Here is a 25,754-nt window from a genome sequence, read left to right as displayed (position 1 = left end):
AGAAAAACACAGAATTGTTGACATTGTTGCAGATTTATTAAAAAAGAAAAACTGAAATATCACATGGTCCTAAGTATTCAGACCCTTTGCTGTGACACTCATATATTTAACTCAGGTGCTTTCCATTTCTTCTGATCATCCTTGAGATGGTTCTACACCTTCATTTGAGTCCAGCTATGTTTGATTATACTGATTGGACTTGATTAGGAAAGCCACACACCTGTCTATATAAGACCTTCCAGATCACAATGCATGTCAGAGCAAATGAGAATCATGAGGTCAAAGGAACTGCCTGAAGAGCTCAGAGACAGAATTGTGGCAAGGCACAGATCTGGCCAAGGTTACAAAAAGATTTCTGCTGCACTTAAGGTTCCTAAGAGCACAGTGGCCTCCATAATCCTCAAATGGAAGATGTTTGGGATGACCAGAACCCTTCCTAGAGCTGGCCGTCCGGCCAAACTGAGCTATCGGGGGAGAAGAGCCTTGGTGAGAGAGGTAAAGAAGAACCCAAAGATCACTGTTGCTGAGCTCCAGAGATGCAGTCAGGAGATGGGAGAAAGTTGTAGAAAGTCAACCATCACTGCAGCCCTCCACCAGTCGGGGCTTTATGGCAGAGTGGCCCGACGGAAGCCTCTCCTCAGTGTAAGACACATGAAAGCCTGCATGGAGTTTGCTAAAAAACACCTGAAGGACTCCAAGATGGTGAGAAATAAGATTCTCTGGTCTGATGAGACCAAAATAGAACTTTTTGGCCTTAATTCTAAGCGGTATGTGTGGAGAAAACCAGGCACTGCTCATCACCTGTCCAATACAGTCCCAACAGTGAAGCATGGTGGTGGCAGCATCATGCTGTGGGGGTGTTTTTCAGCTGCAGGGACAGGACGACTGGTTGCAATTGAGGGAAAGATGAATGCGGCCAAGTACAGGGATATCCTGGACAAAAACCTTCTCCAGAGTGCTCTGGACCTCAGACTGGGCCGAAGGTTTACCTTCCAACAAGACAATGACCCTAAGCACACAGCTAAAATAACGAAGGAGTGGCTTCACAACAACTCCGTGACTGTTCTTGAATGGCCCAGCCAGAGCCCTGACTTAAACCCAATTGAGCATCTCTGGAGAGACCTAAAAATGGCTGTCCACCAACGTTTACCATCCAACCTGACAGAACTGGAGAGGATCTGCAAGGAGGAATGGCAGAGGATCCCCAAATCCAGGTGTGAAAGACTTGTTGCATCTTTCCCAAAAAGACTCCTGGCTGTATTAGATCAAAAGGGGGCTTCTACTAAATACTGAGCAAAGGGTCTGAATACTTAGGACCATGTGATATTTCAGTTTTTCTTTTTTAATAAATCTGCAACAATGTCAACAATTCTGTGTTTTTCTGTCAGTATGGGGTGCTATGTGTACATTCATGAGGAAGAAGAATGAACTTAAATGATTTTAGCAAATGGCTGCAATATAACAAAGAGTGAAAAATTTAAGGGGGTCTGAATACTTTCCGTACCCACTGTATATATATATATATATATATATATATATATATATATATATATATATATATATATGCAATAGTGAAGGCCCACACACACCATAGGCACTAATGCAATAGGTGATAAAACAAGCAGCTCGTTGATGACGAAACGCGTCATTTTGGAACGCACATAGGACACGTGACTGGTAGTTGGAAGGACTGTCTTGGAACGCATGCAGACGCTGATGTTTCCTAACCCCCCCCCCCCGTACCTGAGTGCATACCGTTTTAGGGTGCACCACTCGTGTTCCTTTTATTGCTTTTTATTTTTTTACCATTTGGTCTGTCTCTTACGGCATGCAATATGTTTTATGACTGACCCCTATATATTTTAAATAAACTTATTTTTAATGGACTTCACTATGAGACTTCCTTATATTTTTTGACACCTGATACCCTACGGAGTCTATATATAGGGATACACTGGAGAACCTTTAACCAGGAACTGCGGGAGAACCGAGAGCATCGCAGACCCTATTGGGAGGAGGAAAAGCTTCCCCTGAGCCTGAATGATCCCCCTGCCGTAGGGCACGAGGGGATCCACCATCTCTGGTGAGTTTTCCTGACATAAACCCCCCGAGCACAACGGGGGTCCCCCGATCTCCACTCCAAGCACTACTCTGTTGGGGACTTGTCCCTGGGTTTCTTTTGGATTTACATCCCTGCATGGCGTATATTTATATCCAGCACAGGCGCACATAGGATTGACTTCTATGGACAGCTAATAACCTTCTGCCTTTAATAAGGACACTATATTTTCGTTTTTTGTGTTTTCTTTTTTTTGTTCTCATTTAACCACTTAAGCCCTGGAAGATTTTACCCCCTTCCTGACCAGGGCCTATTTTGCGATTCGGCACTGTGTGACTTTAACGGACAATTGCGCGGTTGTGCGATGCTGTACCCAAATTAAATTGACGTCCTTTTTTTCCCACAAACAGAGCTTTCTTTTGGTGGTATTTGATCACCTGTGCGATTTTTGATCATGCGCTATAAACAAAAAAAAAAAAAAGCGACAATTTTGCAAAAATAACAATATTTTTCACATTTTTTTATATGAAATTCCCCCCAAAAAATGTAAAAAATATTTTTTTTTTAACATTTTAGGCCAATTTGTTTTCTGCTACATATGTTTAGTAAAAAAAATCACAATAAGGGTATTTTGATTGGTTTGTGCAAAAGTTATTGCGTTTACTAACTAAGGGAAAGATTTTTGTCATTTTTATTTATTGATTTTTTTTTAACGAGTAATGGCGGCGATCTGCAATTTTTTTTTGCGGGACTGCGACATTGCGGCGGACAGATCGGACCCATGACTGACATTTTTGACACTTTTGGGGGTACCAGTGACATTACTACAGTAATCAGTGCTAAAAATATGCACTGTTACTGTAAAATGCCACTGGCAGGGAAGGGGTTAACATTATTGGAGAAGGAGGGGTTAAGTGTGTCCCTAGGGGCGTGCTTCTAACTGTGCAGGGGTGTGGCTGTTTGTGTAACAACAGAGACATATGATCCTACATAGCAGGACCGTATGATCTCTGCACTTACACAGGGGAGAATGACAGGCGGCTTGTTTACATCAGCCGCCTGCCTTTCTCCCTTCACAGCAGACGTTTGCGAGTGACCGGCGGACATTGGGTCCGCCGGTCACACGCGCGGGGGGGTCCGTGAAAGAGCGGGGGCAGGAGCGCGCCTCCGGCGGCGCGCACTCGCCCCCTAGAGCCTCACAGGCTAGTGACGTACCCCTACGTCACTTTGCCTGTGAGGGACTGACCGCCGCCGTAAATAGTCGTGCGGCAGTCGGCAAGTGGTTAAGAGCTGCTTGTTTTATCACCTATTGCATTATTGCCTATGGTGTGTGTGGGCCTTCACTATTGCATATATATATATATTATTATTGGTTTACACCTTATTGCACAATTTTTGTATTCATTATTATTTGAAGTATAACTTAATATTTGCACATTTATTTACAAGCGCAAAACCCCTCTTCTTTTTTCAAACATATAAACTGTATACTTACTTATAAAATTAAGATTTATATTCTGTAGAGTGAAACAAAACCAATCCAAACATCAGCAAACAGAAAACACTGCAAACCTGAAGATATAAGTAAACCATAAACTGAGTGACAAAATACCTAAAGCTTCGATCACACTAAATCCAACTTTGAAATTATGCTACTTCACTTTAAGTGAATTTCAAAGTGGCATGTCAGTGCGACTTCAGATGCGACGCGGAAGACATCTGTGCAACTTCATGCACAGATGTCTATGCGAGTCGCACCAGCACTTGCAAAAAGTAGTGCAAGAACTACTTTTAAAATCGGTGCGACTGAGTCGCACCCATTTGACCACTGCCATTGCCAACAATAGGGTGTGACTTGTCGCACCGGTGCGACTGGGGGCTTACTAACAACCTAAAAATAATACAATACATATGAAATGAGGACCTAAAATGAACAGGGTAAAACTGGAGGTGTAAGGAAAAGTCAGCAAGGGGGAACACCGACTGGGATCAGGAAGAAAGGGGAGGAGGTACAGGGTATGGGTACAAGTCTCCTCCAATGTCAGAATACAAACGCTCAGCGGAGAGGATTCCCCCATCTACATCGAGTGACTGAAATGACTAATGTATGGGCTGCCTGCTCTGGCTGCTTTGTTCCTGTGATCCTACTCCTGCACCTGAACATTGCTCCCAACTGTCCCTGATTTCTGCGGAATGTCCCTGATTCAGAACAAAGTTACTCTGTCCCTCTTTCCTCCTCATTTGTCCCTCATTATGGTGTAACAATGCTCATCGTAACTGAAATGTGCAGGTTTACTAATGCATTATCGTAGTTAATCTTTATTGCAAGAAGTTATTTTTTTCTGCCACAAGATGGAGCTTTATAAACTTGGATTAATCATCAGTTAACCTCCCTAGCGATATTCCCGAGTGTGGCTCGAGGTTAAAGTGGAGTTCCACCCTAATTTTATACTTACCTCCATCTTCTCGCTCCGGGTCACCTGAAAAAGAAATGGATAATCGCATATTTTTTTTTTTTTTTTACTTACCTCGTAGCGAAGAAAATATACTTACCTTACTTCCTTCTTCCTCCTTCCTCGGCCGCGGCCCGTCGTCACTTCCTGGCTCTGCAATGATTCCTGGGAGCTGAACGTCATCGCTCCCAGGAATCATTGCGCCTGCACCGGCCCCGACGTCAGTTCCGGGGCACGTGCGTCATCCCCTTCTAAACAGCTTCTGGGCATGCCCAGAAGCTGTGGAGGGATGGCGCGCGCACCGGAAGTGACGGTGGGGCCGGCGCAGGGCATCGTGGGACCAAAGAAGGCAGAAGAAGACGCCGAAGGGGATCTCGCTGGCTTCAAGCTGCCCACACCTGAGATGGCAGCGCTGGACAAGACGTTTTCAAGGTAAGTATTTGTCCTAACAGGTAAGTGCAACCCGGGACAGATCAGAGGCTAGCCATTGTGGAATGCACTATCCCTGACTGTCCCGGGGGTATTTAAAAAAAAAAAAAAAATCCAGGGTGGAACTCCGCTTTAACTCTCAGTACCAAAAGTGGTAACTCTGAGCCACACTCAGTATTACCCCAGAAGCACGCTCACCTTTCCTGCGATCCCCCGCCGTCCTCCCCGCTGCAATCCCCCACCGTCCTCCCACAGTCCTCACACTCTCTCCCCGCTCTGCGCTCGGCAGATGCCGGCACCTGTCTTCCGGTTCCCTTTTCTGCGAGCGTTGTGACGCAGGGGGGTGGAACCGGCAGCAAATTCAAAAATGTAAATACACCAAATGAGATGATAGAAAGCTGTGATTGGATTACACTGTATCATCCCATTTCACCACAGGATCTCACCTGGTGACTTTTCCAGTGCCCTGCCTGTGCTTTTCCAGTTTTTGTGCCTGGAAAATAGAGAATGACCACGGCGTCCAAAAAGCGTTTTTTTTGCGCAAAAATTGCTTTTAGACAAACTGGAAAAAAGCGACAGCAAAACGGAGTTACTTGAAGAACTGAGCGATAGCGATTGGTGGGAAAATTGGTCATCAGGTGCGGAAAGTGAGGACAGCGATGATTCTGATGTCTCTTTCTGGCACATCGCTTGTGGAATTTGGGAATTATATGAAATGATTCTTCAGAATTTCCAACGGAGCGCTCAGGCATTAACCTTGTGGCAGGAACTTTCCAGGCATGGGCCAGGGATGTCCCAGGCCCAAAGTAGGCGAGGCACAATCTCGGACCAAACGAGAACCAAGTTGGTGAAGATTGCGTAACATGGAGAAATATACTGTTTAATAGCTGAGATGAGGTGCACAGAATGGATATAACCAACATCGTTCCCCCCCGGCATGCAGGATCAAAATAATGGAGCCGGAAACATGCAAACGAAGCCTTAGACACTCGGGGAGGACCCGAGACCAGCTCTTCCAGCCAAGTTTCTTCAAGAAAACCCAGAATTCCCTGGGGGAGGCATCTTACTGAGCTGAGGCCCAACCCCATACCCCTGACCCTGTCTTTTTCCATATTACCTCCTGCTTAATCCAAGCTCCTGGCCATTCCCCCATCAGTCAAGGCTCTCTTTCCCTAAAGGGATCAAGAGGCCTTCATTTTCTTTATTTCTTAAACTTCTTCAAGAGCTCCAACATGGCTGGTCGAAGATTTCCTTTGAACACTGCATTGGAGTGCTTGTTATCCTGTTTAGTCAAGAGTTTATAGTTATTTTACTGTCATTGCATTGTAGCCTAGGCCCTGGCCTCATCACTGAAAGTGACTCTAGGCGACTTAGTCATTGTTCTAGTGATACCAAATTCACCGTCGCCTTATGTTGTTCATTTCCGGTGGGAAAAGCTACAGTTTATGCAGCTTTATCAAAACCTAAGGAGGCACTCCTACTGCATTGATTGAGATTTGAAACTGTATATGCTAAAACGTGTACTTCATTGTGATTTCCTGTTATTTGTTGACTACTCATAGTGCTAATATAACATGTTATCATACTCCAAGGTCTCGAGTCTCATTTCAGGGTGACCCTGAGGCATTTCCCACACCTTGTAAATTTGTGTCTGTTGACGGGTATACCCAAGGTGTCAGAGGTACAAAGGTCTTTGTAGAGGTCAATGTAAGAACAAAGGACCCAAATTAACCAGCGGCTCCTGCCGGGGTAGCGCTACATTGGTCTGATCTATATAGTTGAATATAAAATGCACTATTTTTCTATCAAAAAGTGTTTCTCAGTGCTAAACCTTTCATCCAATTTATTTTTTATTTTATTTGTCCAAAAGCCAATGTAAAGAAATAGTAGTGGTAAAAAAGCACTTGTGGATTAAACCAATCATCTGTTTTGTATAATTCTCCTTTTAGGGGGTGTGGCAGGGTGTGTGTCCTATGCCTACATACATTCTACTAATAGGTGTCCCTTGTTCCCATCTCAGAAAGTTGGGAGGTATGCCCGTGCTTTGTACCTGTAGCTGTGCTGCTGATCACCACCCTCCCCCACCGGGCTGCTGCCATAATGGGAGATGCAGCTCTGCTCTGTTGTCTTCTGCCATTGCTTCTGCAAACTGTGTAAAGTTGATGGCTGTGTTTGTGTGCGGAGACTCAGCAGCTTTCTGTGTGCAGACTCTTTCCCCCGCTCCCCACTCTCATACTTTGCAGCTTAGCCTTTGGGATTAACAGTAATGGTGCATCACCTAAAGAAGGGCCCCACCAAAATTGAGGCAATTGTAAATATTAGGAGCCATGCACTTTTGCCACATCCCGGGCTATGCCCATGCATACACCTGGCCGCTAATGGTTTTGTAGGGTGGCATGCACAAGGTGTAGACCAGGACCCTTTCTATTCTTCTGAACTGGTTAAGGTTGTTTAGAGACTCTAGTTACCCGTGATAAGTTGGCTATGTATTCCTATAACGTTTGATTCCCAGTTAGTGGGTAAATAATAATTTCACCCTTTAAAGCCTCCTTCAGTCTGTGTAATTTCATATTTATTGATTTTCCCTCTGTTTGTTTGCATTGCCTTAATACATTTAATTAATTATCTCCAAGCTGTTTGTGGCCTTGTTCCTGTGCATATCTAATAGTGGGCTACTAACCCTTTAAGTCCCTAGGTGGAAACGGCTTTAGTGTTTGACAAAGTGTGACAGTGGGGACCGAGTGGTTTTAGGAGTTGTGTCAGAACAAGTGACCATCATCACCAACGGCTTCTGCGTGCTACATACCTGTGATCCTACCCTTGTGCCAATTCTTTGTACATGTGATCCTACTCCTGTACCCATTCTTTGTAACAGTGATCCTACTCCTGTACCCACACTTTGTACATGTGATCCTACTCCTGTACCCATTCTTTGTACCTGTCACCATTACCCAGCTGCCTTAAACGTGACATCTTGTTCTTCCATGTTTCCCTGATATTACTGCCTCTGTCTGCTCTCCTTCTACCTGATCCCCAATTCTGGTCCCACTTCCTGACTCACCTCATCTGCTGTCCCTAATTTATCCTTCTCCCACCTGACCCAGCCTTACTTCATCTCTCCCCCTGATTGCATATAGTTATGTTGTTCTGTAGAGCCTGTGCCAGTTCTGCCTCCATACAGTCAGACCCTAATCCCACTTCAGACCAACATGCTACTACACCAGCTTCTGAGCAGCGTGTGTTGCCACCAGTAGAGATGTATAGAACTGTTCGCCGGCGAACAGTTCCCGGCGAACTTAGCATGTTCGCGTTCGCCGCTGCCGGCGAACATATGCGATGTTCGGTCCGCCCCCCATAAGACATCATTGAGGCAAACTTTGACCCTGAACTTTACAGTCAGCAGACACATTTCCAGCCAATCAGCATACCTCCCTCCCACACCCTCCCACTTCCTATAAATAAGCAAGGGCAGCATCCATCTTAGATCATTCTGAAGCAGTGTGTGTAGTGAGAATAGGGAGAGAGCTGCTGCTGCTGCTGCTGCTGTTAAGCTAGGGACAGTTAGTCAGTGTTCCTGGTCTTGCAGTGTTCTTGGTCCACTACTGCTGTAATATCAGCACCCCAAAAAGCCCTTCTAAGGGCTGGTATTTGTGTTTTTTTTTTTTTTATATATATATATATATATATACCTAGCGTCCCCAAAAGCCCTTTTAAGGGCTGGTAATTGAGTTGTTTCTTCATATATATATATATATCTATATCTATCTAGTGTCCCCAAAAGCCCTTTTAAGGGCTGGTAATTGAGGATTTTTTTATTTTTATATATATACATATATATATATATATATAGTGTCCCCAAAAGCCCTTTCAAGGGCTGGTAAGGTAATAGATTTTTTTCTTTATATATATATCTATATATATCTATTGTACACTGCAGTTGCCTGCCCGCTGTGTGTGAGAGGCCACAGACCTACCACAGACTGTACTGTGTGCACACCACACTCATTTCGGGTGGCACAGGCACAGTACCTGGCATTTTAAAAAATATTTTTTTTTTCTCTGTCATAATTGCAGTGAGTGCTGTGTCAGGTCCACAGAGTGCACTGTACCCACTGCAGTGCACTGCCCACCACTGATATATATACGTTGGCACAGCATCTTGTTGCAATAAATTGAAAAAAAAAATATTTTTTATTATTGCAGTTGCCTGGGCTGCCAGTGACTGTCAGGTCCACAGAGTGTACTGTGCCCACTGCAGTGCCACTGTGTGCCCACCCACCACTGATATATAAGGTGGCACAGCAGCTTGCAAAGTAAAAAAAAAATATATATTTTTTTAAATTGCAGTTGCCTGGGTGCCAGTGACTGCTGTCAGGTCCACAGAGAGTGTACTGTGCCACTGCCCACCCACCCACCACTGATATATAAGGTGGCACAGCAGCTTGCAAAGTAAAAAATATATATATATTTTTTTAAATTGCAGTTGCCTGGGTGCCAGTGACTGCTGTCAGGTCCACAGAGAGTGTACTGTGCCACTGCCCACCCACCACTGATATATAAGGTGGCACAGCAGCTTGCAAAGTAAAAAAATATATATATATTTTTTAAATTGCAGTTGTCTGGGTGCCAGTGACTGCTGTCAGGTCCACAGAGAGTGTACTGTGCCACTGCCCACCCACCACTGATATATAAGGTGGCACAGCAGCTTGCAAAGTAAAAAAAAATATATATATTTTTTAAATTGCAGTTGCCTGGGTGCCAGTGACTGCTGTCAGGTTCACAGAGAGTGTACTGTGCCACTGCCCACCCACCACTGATATATAAGGTGGCACAGCAGCTTGCACTCATAGTACAACAGTAACAACACATTAAAAAAAAAATGACAGGCAGAGGCAGGCCACCCCGCAAGGGCCGTCGTGGTCGTGGTGCTGTGATTTCCTTAGGCTCTAGAATAATGCCCAGTGTTCAGAGGCCACCACAGCCCCTGAACTCAAAAAATTCTGAGGCCATAGTTGACTGGCTTACACAGGACACCCAATCGTCTACAGCTTCCGCTCGGAACCTTAATGCACCATCCTCCTCCAGCTCAGCTTCGGGCACCTCTCAATTTACCACTCGCCAGCCCGCCGGCACCACCACCAACACTAGCACCACAGCCGCTTCACTTGATCCGTCAGAGGAGTTATTTTCACATCAGTTTGAAGAAATAAGTGATGCGCAACTATTAGTGCCAGAGGATGTAGATAACGGGGATATGTCTCAGTCAGGCAGCATTATACACATGGACGTACATTGTGATGATGATGATGTTGTACCTGCTGCTGCTGCCTTTGCTGAGTTGTCAAGTGAAGCGGCTGATGATGACGATGTGTCTGTGGATGTCACCTGGGTGCCTGCTCGAAGAGCAGAAGAAGAGGGGGAAAGTTCAGATGGGGAGACAGAGAGGAGGAGGAGACGAGTTGGAAGCAGGGGGAGGAGGTCATCGCAAGGAGCTAGTGGCGCAGTCAGACAGCATGTAGATTCGGCACCCGGGGTCAGCCAGACAGCACGCCAATCAACGCAAGCTGTTGCCACCACCAGAATGCCGTCCTTGCAAAGCTCAGCAGTGTGGCATTTTTTTTGTGTGTCTGCCTCTGATATCAGCGATGCCATTTGTAACCTGTGCCAAAAGAAACTGAGTCGTGGGAAGTCCAACACCCACCTAGGTACAACTGCTTTGCGAAGGCACATGATCTCACATCACAAACGCCTATGGGATCAACACATGAGTAAAAGCAGCACACAAACTGAAAGCCACCATCCTCCTCCTGGTCCAGCATCTTCAGCCACGTCAACCACTGCTGTCCTCCATGCCCCCTATCAACAACCCGCCCCTCCGCCTCTCACCTTCAGCAGTTCCTGCTCGTCACCTGCCCACAGTCAGGTGTCTGTGAAGGAAATGTTTGAGCGCAAAAAGCCAATCTCGCAGAGTCACCCCCTTGCCCGGCGTCTGACAGCTGGCTTGTCGGAACTCTTAGCCCGCCAGCTTTTACCATACAAGCTGGTGGAGTCTGAGGCCTTCAAAAAATTTGTCGCTATTGGGACACCGCAGTGGAAGGTACCCGGCCGAAATTATTTTTCACAAAAGGCAATCCCCAACCTGTACTCTATTGTGGAAAAAGAAATCATGTCACGTCTGGCACACAGTGTTGGGGAAAGGGTCCATCTGACCACTGATAGCTGGTCTGCAAAGCACGGTCAGGGCAGGTATATAACGTACACTGCGCATTGGGTAAACCTGCTGGCGGCTGCCAAGCATGGAATGCGTGGCTCTGCTGCAGAGGAGTTGGTGACACCGCCACGACTTGCAGGCAGGCCTGCTGCCACCTCCTCTACTCCTCCTACTCCATCCTCTATGCTAACCTCCTCGGCTGAGTCCTCTTCTGCTGTTGCGTCTTGCTCCACACCAACTGCACCCCCCCAGCTCCCCAGGGGCTATTCCACATGCCGGATACGACAGTGTCACGCTGTCTTGGGGTTGACTTGCCTGAAAGCAGAGAGTCACACCGGACCAGCACTACTGTCCGCCCTGAATGCACAGGTGGATCAGTGGCTGACCCCGCACCAACTGGAGATCGGCAAAGTGGTGTGTGACAACGGGAGCAATTTGTTGGCGGCATTGAATTTGGGCAAGTTGACACATGTGCCGTGCATGGCACATGTGTTGAATCTGATTGTGCAACGTTTTGTGCAGAAGTACCCAGGCTTACAGGACGTCCTCAAGCAGGCCAGGAAGGTGTGTGGCCATTTCAGGCGTTCCTACACGGCCATGGCGCACTTTGCAGATATTCAGCGGCGAAACAACATGCCAGTGAGGCGCTTGATTTGCGACAGCCCGACACGTTGGAATTCAACACTGCTAATGTTCGACCGCCTGCTCCAACAAGAAAAAGCGGTCAACGAGTATTTGTATGACCGGGGTGCTAGGACAGCCTCTGCGGAGCTGGGTATTTTTTTGCCACGCTACTGGACGCTCATGCGCAATGCCTGTAGGCTCATGCGTCCTTTTGAGGAGGTGACAAACCTAGTGAGTCGCACTGAAGGCACCATCAGCGACATCATCCCATATGTTTTTTTCCTGGAGCGTGCCCTGCGAAGAGTGCTGGATCAGGCCATAGATGAGCGTGAAGAGGAAGAGGAAGAGTTGTGGTCACCATCACCACCACCAGAAACAGCCTTACCATCGATTGCTGGACCTGCGGCAACACTGGAAGAGGAGTGTGAGGAAGAGGAGTCAGAGGAGGAATGTGGCTTTGAGGAGGAGGAACACCAACCACAGCAGGCATCCCAGGGTGCTCGTTGTCACCTATCTGGTACCCGTGGTGTTGTACGTGGCTGGGGGGAAGAACACACCTTCAATGACATCAGTGAGGACGAGGAATTGGACATGAGTAGCTCGGCATCCAACCTTGTCCAAATGGGGTCTTTCATGCTGTCATGCCTGTTGAGAGACCCTCGTATAAAAAGGCTGAAGGAGAACGACCTGTACTGGGTGGCCACGCTACTAGACCCCCGGTATAAGCAGAAAGTCTGTGACATGTTACCCAATTACCGGCAGTCGCAAAGGATGCAGCAGCTACAAAATAAGTTAAAAACTATGCTCTACACAGCGTATAAGGGTGATGTCACAGCACAACGGGAATCCAACAGGGGAAGAGGTGAAAGTAATCCTCCTCCTACCACCACAACCACGCCGGCAAGGACAGGACGCTTTACAGACGTCTTGTTGATGGAGGACATGCGGAGCTTTTTTAGTCCTATGCATCGCCACAGCCCTTCGGGGTCCACCCTCAGAGAACGACTCGACCGACAGGTAGCAGACTACCTTGCCTTAACTGCAGATATCGACACTCTGAGGAGCGATGAACCCCTTGACTACTGGGTGTGCAGGCTTGACCTGTGGCCTGAGCTATCCCAGTTTGCCATTGAACTTCTGGCCTGCCCCGCTTCAAGTGTGCTGTCAGAAAGGACCTTCAGCGCAGCAGGAGGTATTGTCACTGAGAAGAGAAGTCGCCTAGGTCAAAAAAGTCTTGATTACCTCACGTTTATTAAGATGAATGAGGCATGGATCCCGAAGGGACTGACAGTGGGGGATGCATTTGACTAAAAAAGGCCTGGTGATGACTGAGATGCCTTGGCCTAAAAATGGTCCACACGCTGCTGTATATAATCATTCTCTGCATGCCGGATGACTTACGTGACGTCTCCGCCACCAACTACGGTTCAAGCAGCAATGTTTTAGTGCACTTTCTGCCTTAAAACCTCAATTTTTCAGGCCGCTGCTACAGCAGCGGCTGCAACAATACCTACTTTTTCATGCATGTGTACATGCCTAATTTTTCTGGCCTCTGGTGCTACACTGTGGCTGCAAAAAAACAAAAAACAAAAAAAAAGGCACATACATGTGTCAATTCCCCTTCGTGATCGTTACCTTGTCGTGGTGAAGGGGCTTGCGTATCACAATGAAGCGATCACCTCTAGGATTGTGTTGGCACACCCCAGATTATAAGGTCGTTGCTTCATTGTGTACAGACCAAAAGCGATCCGCAGGATAATTTTTCATAAAAAAAAACATTCATTTTCTTTCATTCTTTCTGCGGAGCTGGGTATTTTTTGGCCGCGTTACTGAATGCTCATGAACAATGGCTGTAGGCTCATGCGTCCTTTTGCGGAGATGACAACCCTGGTGGTCAGTCGAACCCAAGGCAACATCATCGACCTCATCCCATATGCGTTTTTTCTGGAGCGTGCCCTGCGAAGAGTACTGGATCAGGCTGTAGATGAGCATGAAGAGGAAGAGTTGTGGTCCTCATCACCACCAGAAGCAGCCTTGTCGTTGTCAATTGCTGGACCTGTGGCAACGCAGAGAGAGGAGTCTGAAGAAGAGAAGTCAGAGGAGGAAGGTGGCTTTGAGGAGGTGGAATACCAGCCACAGCAGGCGTCCCAGGGGGCTTGTTGTCACCTTTCGGGGACCCTTGGTGTTGTATGTGGCTGGGTGGAGGAAGAGACCTTCAATGATGTCAGTGAGGACAAGGAACGGGACATGGCTAGCTTGGTATCCAACCTTGTGCAAATTGGGAGTTTGCGGTTGTGCAAATGGACTGACTGACTGTTAAACGGGGAGTTTGGTCTGTCAGAGCTTGGTCTGTCACTGTGAAGCGGGCAACGGGCGTAACCCTTACACTACTTGACCGATAAAACATCATACCTGATCGTATTCACACACTGGATGTTTTAGTGCTGGTTTACACTGCCGCTACCACTAAAGTAGCGTCGCTTCCAGTGCGACTTTGGCGCGACTTAGCGCGACTTTGGCGCGACCTCATCGCGAGGTGACTTTTTATTTGGCCAATCACAATATCATGTTTTGTTACCGTCACCTAATTTCCTTTTCCTGTTTTTTGTTTTACATATTTCCCCATGTGTGCAGTGTTGTCTGTGTCATAGCTCAACTGATAGGCATGTTTGCCTTGGCATATCATATTTCAGCTTGCCAGAAAGAAAAAAAGACAGCTGGAAAGACACTGCATTAGTTTTCTACTAAAAATCATAAGAAAAATGCTGTTTTTTTTGGGTTGTGGACATACTACAGAGCTGAAACTTGACAGGTACACTTTTTAGACCCCCCAGACACTAAATACAAAAAATGACATGCCTGCCTAAAAAAATGCCCGATAAATGCCTGCAAGAGAAAAAGACAGCCGCAGAGAAGCCGTATTCCTGAAAATATAAGAAAAATGCTGTTTTTTAGGGGTTCTGGACATGCTACAGATCTGAAACTTGACAGGTACACTTTTGTGACCCCCCAGACACTAAATACAAAAAATGACATGCCTGCCTAAAAAAATGCCCGATAAATGCCTGCAAGAGAAAAAGACAGCCGCAGAGAAGCCGTATTCCTGAAAATATAAGAAAAATGCTGTTTTTTAGGGGTTCTGGACATGCTACAGATCTGAAACTTGACAGGTACACTTTTGTGACCCCCCAGACACTAAATACAAAAAATGACATGCCTGCCTAAAAAAATGCCCGATAAATGCCTGCAAGAGAAAAAGACAGCCGCAGAGAAGCCGTATTCCTGAAAATATAAGAAAAATGCTGTTTTTTAGGGGTTCTGGACATGCTACAGAGCTGAAACTTGACAGGTACACTTTTGTGACCCCCCAGACACTAAATACAAAAAATGACATGCCTGCCTAAAAAAATGCCCGATAAATGCCTGCAAGAGAAAAAGACAGCCGCAGAGAAGCCGTATTCCTGAAAATATAAGAAAAATGCTGTTTTTTAGGGGTTCTGGACATGCTACAGATCTGAAACTTGACAGGTACACTTTTGTGACCCCCCAGACACTAAATACAAAAAATGACATGCCTGCCTAAAAAAATGCCCGATAAATGCCTGCAAGAGAAAAAGACAGCCGCAGAGAAGCCGTATTCCTGAAAATATAAGAAAAATGCTGTTTTTTAGGGGTTCTGGACATGCTACAGAGCTGAAACTTGACAGGTACACTTTTGTGACCCCCCAGACACTAAATACAAAAAATGACATGCCTGCCTAAAAAAATGCCCGATAAATGCCTGCAAGAGAAAAAGCCAGCCGCAGAGAAGCCGTATTCCTGAAAATATAAGAAAAATGCTGTTTTTTAGGGGTTCTGGACATGCTACAGAGCTGAAACTTGACAGGTACACTTTTGTGACCCCCCAGACACTAAATACAAAAAATGACATGCCTGCCTAAAAAAATGCCCGATAAATGCCTGCAAGAGAAAAAGCCAGCCGCAGAGAAGCCGTATTCCTGAAAATATAAGAAAAATGCTGTTTTTTAGGGGTTCTGGACATGCTACAGAGCTGAAACTTGACAGGTACACTTTTTAGACCCCCCAGACACTAAATACAAAAAATGACATGCCTGCCTAAAAAAATGCCCGATAAATGCCTGCAAGAGAAAAAGCCAGCCGCAGAGAAGCCATATTCCTGAAAATATAAGAAAAATGCTGTTTTTTAGGGGTTCTGGACATGCTACAGAGCTGAAACTTGACAGGTACACTTTTGTGACCCCCCAGACACTAAATACAAAAAATGACATGCCTGCCTATAAAAATGCCCGATAAATGCCTGCAAGAGAAAAAGCCAGCCGCAGAGAAGCCGTATTCCTGAAAATATAAGAAAAATGCTGTTTTTTAGGGGTTCTGGACATGCTACAGAGCTGAAACTTGACAGGTACACTTTTGTGACCCCCCCAGACACTAAATACAAAAAATGACATGCCTGCCTAAAAAAATGCCCGATAAATGCCTGCAAGAGAAAAAGCCAGCCGCAGAGAAGCCGTATTCCTGAAAATATAAGAAAAATGCTGTTTTTTAGGGGTTCTGGACATGCTACAGAGCTGAAACTTGACAGGTACACTTTTGTGACCCCCCAGACACTAAATACAAAAAATGACATGCCTGCCTAAAAAAATGCCCGATAAATGCCTGCAAGAGAAAAAGCCAGCCGCAGAGAAGCCATATTCCTGAAAATATAAGAAAAATGCTGTTTTTTAGGGGTTCTGGACATGCTACAGAGCTGAAACTTCACAGGTACACTTTTTAGACCCCCCAGATGCTAAATCCAAAGAAATTTTTTATTTTTATTTTTTTTTAATTTTTCCAATAATTGGCTCTCTATCAAAAAATTATAATTTTTAAGAACTTTTTTTTGCGTGATCCCTCTCCGGCATGCCACAGTCCAGGTGTTAGTCCCCTTGAAACAACTTTTCCATCACTATTGTGGCCAGAAAGAGTCCCTGTGTGTTTTAAAATTCGCCTGCCTATTGAAGTCTATGGCGGTTCGCCCGGTTCGCCGGTTCGCGAACATTTGCCGATGTTCGCGTTCGCCGTTCGCGAACCGCGAATTTTAGGTTCGCGACATCACTAGCCACCAGCTGCCATTGGACCTGCATCGTGACCAGCCAACGATCAACCCATCTGCCCAGCAACAGATCAGTCTGCTAGCCTACTAATCCTGGCCTCTGGTCCACTTGTTCTTGACTGGTCTATCTCTATGTCAGCTCTCCCTGTCTATCCTTCACCCTGCAACCCCTTTGTGGGACCAACTCAATGCACTCAACATGATGTCAGCTTGCAGCAAAGAAGCCCTGAGCCTCTCGGGTCTCCAGTCCATCTTTCCTTGTGGGTGGCTTTTGTGAAGACCAGTCATCACTCCACGTTCGGGGGGTCTACATCAACTGCCTGCTGTTCTGGACAAGAATTTCTCCATTCCACCTGCTCCAGTCCAGTAAGTTCCCCTGCCAGCTGTGATTATGTTTCTTACACAGATAGCTTGGCCAGTGGTGTATTAATGCAGTCATGCGGCACTGCAGGATGAGGAAAAAAAGAGGACTGGCGACAGGAGCTGATGGAGGAAAGCCCATCCACCTGCCAAGGAAAATTGTAAGAGGCCGGGAAGCTGGAGGGAATGGGCTGTGGCGAGAGGTGGAGAGACACTTAGACCAAGAGGAGAGCTGCTATCCTGTGAGTGTAGATCATGCTGGGTGGCCAGAGACACTGCTGCCATAGTATTTTGCTGTGTGGACAGTATACTGTGCTGTGTCAGATGGAAACAAGCAGGTACTGTGCTATGGAAAAGAGATTGCTACAGGACCCAGAGATGGGCTAGAGCCATGGGACTGGGCCAGTGCACCTGTATGTTGCTGATGTGTGTAGGAGCCTATCTGGCAAGTGCTGCCGCTTATTCATCTGTGGAGGGACTGTTGTTACTCAACAATCCTTGAAGGATTCTGCTGTATCCAGGGTCACTGCTGATGTATCCAAGATGAATGTGGCTGTATCCAGGTCCCTGAGTTCCTGAGAGTACTGTGTCCACACTTTGTGGCTCCTAAGCATATTATCACAGGTGAGGCTGCAGGCCTGCAAAGGAAAAAGCTGTTATCCATCATCATTAGCTTGAGAGTTCAGCCCATAGACTTTCATAGTTGTTGAGGTTGAATAAAGACAATAGTCCATCTAGTTCAACTAGTGTAGGTGTGTGTGGCCGTAATCATCTCTCATACCCCTGAATGTTCTGATCCTTGAGATGTACGTCCAAGAGTCTTTTGAAAGTAGCCATACTTCCTGCAGAAACCACCTCTTGCCAATAGCCCATAGACTTCACACTGAGCAACTGTGGGAGCCCCTAAGATGATGAGACTGGTGTGAGCCTCCTTGGCCTCAGACCTCTTTTATTGCCTTTCTGTTGGACAGTGTTGCCTGAGATTATTTGGGACCATTCCCACTGGGAGCTCCCTCACCTCTTTTTCTTTTGAATTTGTTGCCTTGGAGAACTCCCTACCTTGTTCTGGGAATACAAAAAGAGCGCACCACCAAAAACTTTGGGCCCCAATGCTGACCACTGACAGCTGCTGGACCATTTGCCAGTAGGATGTAAGGTGGGACTGAACATTTTTTGGCTTCTGTGTATTCCTCAATATTTAGGACATCTTCTTAGGTTAGGAACTAGGAGGTCTAAACTCTGCCCTTGCACCAGGTTGTTGGGTACTCACTGTATATACCTCTTGCTGTAATATTGTTTGCAAACAACATACATTTTCTCCTGTCACTGCTTGAATACACTCCACCAGCCATTGGACTACCATTTATCCGGGGGGAACCTCTGACATGAGGAAGCAAAGCCATGTCTCTATCAATATGGCATCCCTTTACATAGTGCAGAACAAAGCATGGCAAGTCAGTAATGGGGAATATATCAGCTGCAGAGAACCTACAGGCAATGATGGTGACAAGCCACGTGTCCTTGGCTTTCCTTTTTAAGGCACAGGTCCTCTTCAGCATTTTGTAGATCCCCAGTCACTGACTTTAGCAATGATTCCTGTTTGATTCCTTTAGAGCAGGCTCTCTCATCCAGGGGTTCCTTTAGAGATTGCTAGGGGTTTCTTGAGCAGTGGCAGATTTGTCTCCTACCTACAATAACCACAAATTTAAGGGGGTACTTTTTCACTGACATGCAATTTAGAAAGCTTTTCTCAACCAGGGTTCTGTGAAACCATGGGGGTTCCTCCAGGTATTTCTAGAGGTTCCTGGAGCAGTGTTGGTTTAAACTCTCAGCTGATGGACCCTTCATAGTTTTGACACCGATGACACTTGGCAGAGTCAACAGCATGAGACCAGTGGAGCCCATCCTCTCTTTTGTTAGTTGAGTAACCACTGGCACCAATGATTATGTTAGCTACCTCTAAAGGAGGGCATTCTTTCCACTGACCACCAATGTAAGGAACATTCTTCCCACTGACCACCAATGTAAGGAGCATTCTTCCCGCTGATCACCAATGTAAGGAGCATTCTTCCCACTGACCACCAATGTAAGGAGCATTCTTTCCACTAACCACCAATGTAAGGAGCATTCTTCCCGCTGATCACCAATGTAAGGAGCATTCTTCCCGCTGACCACCAATGTAAGGAGCATTCTTCCCGCTGATCACCAATGTAAGGAGCATTCTTCCCACTGACCACCAATGTAAGGAGCATTCTTCCCGCTGACCACCAATGTAAGGGACATTCTTCCCACTGACCACCAATGTAAGGACATTCTCCCCACTAACCACCAATGTAAGGAACATTCTTCCCACTGACCACCAATGTAAGGAGCATTCTTCCCAATTTTTGTTTATTAAAAGTCTTGCAATCAATAATCATAAAATCAATATACATAAATAAATATATACATATTTACATGAAAAGGGAAAAAAATACATAGCAAGTTCTGCTCTCAAATAAAGAATGGCTTTACAGCAAAAACAAAACTCACATCATGAAACACATCATTACCGGGAAAAATAATCTTAATAAGACTCACACCACCACACCAGACATCAAACCTGCGAGGTCAAGAAACAAAACCACCCCCATTATGCATGCAGCCCTTCTTAAAAAATGAAGATATTAACTAACAAAAGCTAAGGGCGTGAAAGAAATAGCATAGGAAAAAAGCTTTTCACCCAGAGATGGACAGTTCACCAAAAGCAGGTCTGATATTCCTCCACGTCCTTATCCAGACCGCTCGAGGCTCCCTGCCCTTCTCAAGACCCCGAATCTTCCCAACCTCACCCAGAATATCGTACACCACCACCTCGACAGGGAGGACTTTCTTCCGCAGGGTAATCTGGCACCATGCATTCCACGTGAAGTAACGGACAACTATACTAACTAGAAAAAGTGTATCCAAATCAAAATCCCAGCGAGTCGGGAATGCCCCGTACACCCACTCCGCATAACTCATGCGATAGAGAAAGGGGATGCCTAGAGCCCTCCCCACCCTTTTATACACCTCTATGTTAAAGGGACACTGGAGCAAAAAGTGGTCCATAGACTCCACTTTACCAACACACTCCGCTCTAGGACAATCCCGATCATCCACAGGGCGATGCTTCAGGTTCCCTCTCACATAGAGCCTTCCATGGAAAGCGAGCCAGGCTTGATCCCTAAACTTCAAAGGGATTCTTCCTAAGTTAATTAAACGCAACCCCTCCCTCACTACGGGGCCTGGGCAATCCCTTAAGGTCAGCGACACACTGAAAGCAGAGCCCAAAATCCTCTTCTCCAGAAGCTTTCTGGGGAGGGACTTGATATCCCCCACTGTCACCTGCCACTGCCTAAGTATTTTCAGACACGGGGCAACATAAGCTGGAAGCTTGCCATGTCGGACTCTCAGACTTTTCACTGGCCCGCCATCTTCCCAGCATCGCAGAAAAGGCCTAAACCAAGATTGAAAAATACCCACCCATCCCGGCGGGGTCTCTGCTAACATATTACCAAGATTATACTTTAAAAAAAGCAGAGAAAAGAAAACTATAGGGTTGACCATTCCTAGACCACCCTCCCGCCTGGACAGGTAAGTTACATTGCGTTTGATCAGGTTCAGCCTATTTCCCCATAACAGTTGGAAAAAGCAGCTGTACACCCTTGCATAGAGAGATTCCGGCAAGATACAGACAAAGCTGACATATAAAAAGATTGGGATCAGGTAAGTTTTAATCAAGTCAACCCTTTCCCTCAAGGAAAGTTTCCATTTCTTCCAGCTTGCCACCTTGGCATTGGCATTCAACAACCTGCTTTCCCAATTTCGATGACCATAGTCACCAGGACCAAATTTGATGCCCAACACTTTAATTTCCTGCTGGGGCTCTGGGAAGGCATCCGGAAGTTCGAAGCTTTCACCCTCCTCACCCATCCAGAAAACTTCACTCTTTTCATGATTGATTTTAGAGCCAGAAGCCTCAGTGTACTGCTCTATCACAGAGACCACCTCCTGCGCCTCCTCCATCCCAGAGATAATAACAGACACATCATCGGCATAGGCCACGACCTTCAAAGGCGGCACACCAGCAATGCCCAAAGGCACCCCTCACAACGATCCACTCTCTAACCTTCTTATGAAGGGATCGATTGCGAATACATATAGCAGGGGGCTCAAAGGACACCCCTGGCGCACCCCAGAGCCAACCTCAAAAGGCCGTCCAACCCAACCATTAACAAGTGGGAAGCTCTCAGCCCCTTTATATAATGTTTTCAGCCAATCAATAAACCTCCCCTGCAGGCCGTATCTACCAAGTAGCAAATACAGGTACTCATGATTGACTCGATCAAAAGCCTTCGCCTGATCCAATGCCAGCAAGTACTTTCTCCATCCAGCAGCCCTGCATCGCTCCAAAGCCTCCCGGACAGCTAAAATTGCTGAAAAGGTACTTCTGCCCTGGACCGAGCAGTGCTGATGATTGGACAACAAATCGCCTGCTACTGACGACAAGCGCCAAAAAAGAATCTTCGCCAAGATCTTTCTATCAACATTGAGAAGACTGATGGGGCGCCAGTTCTCAATTATTGAGGGGTCTTTACCTTTTGACAGAAGAATCACAGCGGATTGCCTCATGGAGGGAGGGAGAGAACCCTCATCTAAACAGCTGTTATAAACCTCCGTTAAAAAGGGAGCCAGAATGGACTTAAAACACTTGTAAAATTCAGCTGTCAACCCATCTGGCCCAGGCGACTTTTTGGTAGCCAGCTTCTCTATAGCACGAACTACGTCATCCGCTGAAATTGGTTCTGTCAAATCCATCAAAGGCAATGTATCATTTCCCAATCCTGGAGTAGAATCCAGAAAGCTTTCCATCCTGTCCCGACTAAGGTCCTTTCTTCCCAGAAGGTCTGCGTAATATGACCTGAAGATCTCCAGGATCCCTGATCTGGACTTCACCAGGAAACCCGTACTATCCCTCAGACCTATGACCGTCTTAACTGCTATGCCTTGCTTACAGTTCTGGTAAGGATCAGGCGAGTGATATTTCCCATAATCTCTCTCCAGAACCAAGGAGGCATGCCGGTCGTATTGACACTTCCTAAGAAGAAGCTTTACCTCCGAGATCTCCCCTGGATCTCCTCCATACGAGACAAGACGATCAAGCTTCCTCCGCAAATGCTGGTAGGCAATATACATACCAAGCTGCTTCTTCTTACTTATGGCCTTGAAAAGTCCAATCGCCCTTTGTTTTACAAGCTCCCACCACTCTGACTTACTGCTGCAAAAGTCCAGAATAGAAACCTGTGCCTGAAAAAAATCCTCAAAGGATTGTCTTACCTCTACATCTTCCAGGAGAGCCGAATTCAGTTTCCAGGTACCCCTTCCCCTGGGTGGAGTGTCCGAGGCATTCAGAGTCACAGACAGCATACAGTGGTCAGAGAACTCCACCGCCCTCAACTCAGGAGCCGAGAAAGCAGAGTTCTCCTTTAAAAAAAACCTATCTATCCTACTCTGACTATTCCCTCTCTGAAACGTGAATCCCGTGCTGCCAGGGCAGTGCTTAATGTGCACATCTACCAGGCCTGCTTGTCTAACCATATCTCTAAGAAAAACGCTATCATAACCCAGCCTGTCTATGGAGACCCTCCTGTCTTCAGGCCTAATTATGGTGTTAAAGTCACCTCCAAAGACAACCTGCTGGGATGTAAAAAGGAAGGGCTTGATCTTTGTGAGGAGGCATTTCCTGTCCCATTTTGACTGCGGTCCATAGATATTGATCAGGCGCAGGTCCTGCCCCCTAACAGAGACGTTTAAGACCATGCATCTCCCCATTTCTACCTCAATTATCCGCCGGCACGTTACCATATCGGTTTTAAAAAGAACCGCTACTCCGCTGCAAGGCTCAGCCGCAAGAGACCAAAAGGAGGGACCGCATCTCCACTCCCTTTTTGCTAGATGGACATCGGCCAAAGTATTGAGCCAGGTCTCTTGCAAAAATAAAATCTCAGCATCAAACTCACTGAGCAAAAATAAGGCAATATCACGAGCTCTTGCAGATTTCACGCTGGCGACATTAATGGTCGCCACCTTTATCAGAGCGGGCACTGCCATCAGGATGATTGGGGTAGTCGTTTCTTAACCTCCACCACACTCTCATCACCCGAAACAGCTCTCTTTACACTATGTGACTCCCCTCATCCATAGATGATAAACAAATAGATAAATCCGACACCAACTCCTCCCCTGATAAAACCGAAAATGTGTTGCCAAGAGGAACCCCTCCTGGCTCTAACTGTAAGGAAGAAACGACCGCTTTACTGGTCTTCCTCTTCTTCTTTTTCTTACTCTTTGTCCTCTCCCACCCCTCCTCATCCGAATCCTCCACAACAGAGGGTGAGACATGGGACATGGACACCCCTCCCTCAACCCCATCGACCCCACCACCATCCAGCACCCCTGCACCCTCTTGGCCGCGTTTGCGGTGTCGAGAGACAGGGACTGGAGGTGGAGTAGGCCGAGGGGGAAGATCCACTATACCCGCCCCTCCAGCAGCTTCCGCTAGTCTGGAGGATCTACGCACAGTAGATGTAGGAACAACCACAGGAGGGACAGACTCAGGGACCACATCACCAGGGGAAACAAAATCTGACACAACAGACACAGGAAGGACAGACTCAGGGACCACATCACTAGGGGAAACAGAATCTGACACAACAGACACAGGAGGGGCAGCAACAATTTCCTCTCTAACTTCAGCTGCTTCATCTTCTTTATCAAGCCTCTGCAGCTCAGTCTCCAATCCTGGCAAGTTATGCAGTGCCTCTGGGCACTGGCTATATGGATGACCCAGCTGCTGGCACAAATTGCACCGAATCTGGGTGCATTCTCTGGCCAAATGGCCTAAATCCTGGCACAGTGAGCACTTCTTGTGGGTGCAGGACGATGCAAAGTGGCCTTTATCACCACATTTATTACACACCTTAGGCTGACCCTGGTAGAAAATGGTCAGCCTATCCCTACCCAGAAAGGCTAAGCAGGGAAGGTGCTGAACTACATCGCCCAGCACCCCCAATTTTAGTGACACTGTCCAGGCCCCTGTCCATATCCCATGCTCATGAAGGACCTTCCGCAGTGGAGTGAGGACCTCGCCATATCGGCGTAGCCATACTAATAAATCAGCCTCTGGTATGGATTCGTTACGCACCAAAATGGTCACTGATTTTATCAGAGGCTGCCTTGAAATCACTTTTGGCACCAAACCACTCCACTGCTGAAGGCCCTTGCACCTCCTAAATCTCTCCCAGAAGAGATCCAAACTTTCAGGTTTTACAAACGACAAATCAAATTCATAACTCCCCACCGGGCAAATTAAAGCAAAAATATCACAGGCTTTAAACCCCATTTCCAAAATCAACTCAGCCACCCTCCCCCTTACTGGTGGAGTTCCATCCCCCACCCACCTCAACTGTACCACATTCCTGATCCTATACCCACCAAACCTCCCTGAATTTTGACTAAAAACAGAATTCCCACCACCCACCCTGGTGTGACTCCCCAAAGCTGAAGCATAGCTTCCAACATTCCTCCCAGCAGAAAATCCATCAGTTTTTTTTAAATTATCTGACACACACTTAGCAGATAACGATTGCACAGATTCGGGATTGATCTGTGCAATCGAATCTTTCCTCTGCTGAGCAGGAGGAGAAATGTCATTTTTATTTTTCCCAGCATTACTAACCCCTTCACCACCACCCACCACATTCATTGCTTTAACATTGTCATATTTTATACTTGCTGGGATATTTATTATTCCTGTTGTCTTCACAGCAGAATCCATAGTTGCTGCTGCATTGGTAAGAACTCCAGCTGTCATCTTCTCTTCCACTAGGACAGGGTTTTCAGCTGTGGAAATAGCATTCTGTTTTAACACAGCAGCAGGTAAAGCATTGCAGGATACTTCCATTGCTACTTCCATTCCACTTCCAGAACCATGTTGATCCCCTCCCCCATCAGCAATCAGCACTGGAAGACTGGGAGGCTCAGGTGAACATGAAGCAGGCTCTTTGGAGCTGGCAGCCATTTTGCTTGCCGTGGGACTACTGGTCTCAGCCAGACCAGCAAAATCCATGCCTGGGGTGTTTAATGCAGGTCCATCCACATTCATCTGATGGTCCGGGGCTTGCATGTCTGCACTCGGTTTCTCCACAGCGGTAACTCCAATAGGTAGCTGCATGCAGAGCTCTTTCTCACCTGGGACACCATCCACTACAGCAGATGGGGCAGACATGTTGGATGGCAGCATGGTGTACTGGGATTTCTCCACCATTAATGGCTTTGCTGGCTTGTATCTCCTCTGCCCATCCTCAGGGATTTCTGATGGATCATCAGAAAATACAAACCTGTCTGCTTTCAGGGGTGACTCCATCTGCTGGATGAATGTCAGGGATCCATGTCCACTCTCAACCCCCTGGCTGGTTGCCGCTG

The sequence above is a fragment of the Pelophylax lessonae genome, assembly GCF_965119305.1.
Source record: "Pelophylax lessonae genome assembly, chromosome: 4".
NCBI lineage: Eukaryota > Metazoa > Chordata > Amphibia > Anura > Ranidae > Pelophylax > Pelophylax lessonae.
This window is presented reverse-complemented; position numbering follows the sequence as displayed.